Below are 1,935 nucleotides of genomic sequence, written 5' to 3'. Positions count from 1 at the left end.
AACTGACCTCCTTGTCACCCTTATATCCGATGTTCCCACTGACACCAGTCATGTTGAGAGCGAAAGCTGATCATTGTGCTCTTCTGTTTACAAATGGCTAATGGCTCTTGACTTTCTATGGGATAAAATACAAGCTCCTGGCAGAACACCTAACCCTTTTCAGAATCTGTGCAAACTCTGTTTCCAACCAAGATACCCCACCCTTCCTCCACTGGAGTCAAATCAAATTTCTGTCTCTCACATTAATCAACCTTTGCACATGTTACTCTCTCTGCCTAAGAAAGGAGAAGGTGACGGTCATCACTGAATGTCCACCACGTACCAAGCCATTGTGCTATTCATTTCTCCTTCAGTACTCCTAGAAATTAGTTCTTTTTCCCATTTTGAAAATAAGGGGAAAAACCATGCTTAGAAAATTTTGAAAACCTTTCTCAAATTCCTAGAATGATTAAGGGCTAGAACTAGGATTCAAACTTTAGTCTTCCTGATTCTAAAGCTCAAGCACTTTTTACAAAATCAGACTGTGCTCTGAAACTCATCCCCTCCTTGTCCCTTAAGACCCAGTCTAAAATGCCACCTCCATTGTAAAACTTTTTTTGACCCCCAAGCCCGACTTAGTCATTCCCTCCTTCCAGTTCCGTAGACGGTGGTGCCACAGTCTACACCTCTCCGTGGTAGTTCTTGTCACATTGCATTGTAGTTATGGTCGCGTCTGCATTCCCCGCAACCTGTGGCACAAAGGCCACATCGAATTGACCAGCAGGAAGGCCAGCTGGGGAGGTGGAAACAGCTACAGCTTGCCAAGAGTTGAGTCCCCTTCCTAGTATTTATTAACCATGCAACCTTGGCCAATTTACAGACAATTTCCTCACCTGCCCCATACTGATGATACCACAGGCAAGTTTTCTCGTACATAGAAGGCTCTCAGGAAATGTTGAAAGAAAAACTTGCAAGACTATTCAATAGTCTAGTGGTCCTTTCAAGACATAAATTTGCATTTCAAGGGATCTTCCACAGAACTTTAATAGTGGGGCTTTTGATATTTGCAAGAGAATGGAGGGAGAGGTGATTCGTGGTTCAGGACAGGCAGACCATCCAGTACTCTCCCCACCCACCCTATTTTGGTATCCACCAATGCTTGCCCTAGCAGGATGGGCTGGACCTCTAGGGGGAAAAAAAAAAAAAACTTATTCTTAGATCTGTTTGGCACCTCTTTACAAGAGTCAGAGCCCAGCCCTGTGCTAGGCAGGCATGGAGAACATACTCACTGATTCACTGATTTGCTACCTGAAAACTCTCAGCTTCATCAAGAAAAATAATATGCATTTTATTGTACCTTTATGGAAAATGCTCAGTAATAGACTTTGTTTCACCAAAAATCTTTTAAGAAAAATGTATCCCCAAAATATCTTTTGTAAAGCTAATTATGTTTTCCTATTTATGTGAGTCTTCCTATTTCAATAGACTCAAAGGAATTTTGCAAACAGATTTATTACCTATGTAGCGTGTTCAAGTCAATTAAAGCAAAATTCAATTAAAATGCAACCACCTCCAAAGTGGGGCGCAGCAGATGTTCAACAGCCCACGGTGACACCTCACAGCAGTGACACTTAAGCAGCAGTTGACGAACAAAAATGAAGAATTCCTTTTTCTATTTAAGCCACAGGAGCAACAGAGAGAAGCAGAATGTAATTATCCAAATTAGAAATTTTCTGTGACACTGAGGTCAGTCTCTTTGCTATTCACATAGGGGCCAAGGGATATTTATTGACCACACACAGCCAAGAGCACTGCTTTATGTCTCTGCGGATGGCCAGCCCCTCAGGCACATGGCTGCCAAGGACTCCCAGCAATAAGATTTCTACAGAATCAGGAATGCTGTTCAGGACTTTAGAAAAGCAGTCCCTTCTCCTTATTCTTCTACCCCTGGGCTCC

Source organism: Callorhinus ursinus, unplaced genomic scaffold (genome assembly GCF_003265705.2).
Source record: "Callorhinus ursinus isolate GAN/ISIS: 27379988/994484 unplaced genomic scaffold, GSC_fseal_2.0 scaffold12, whole genome shotgun sequence".
In the NCBI taxonomy this organism is placed as follows: domain Eukaryota; kingdom Metazoa; phylum Chordata; class Mammalia; order Carnivora; family Otariidae; genus Callorhinus; species Callorhinus ursinus.
This window is presented reverse-complemented; position numbering follows the sequence as displayed.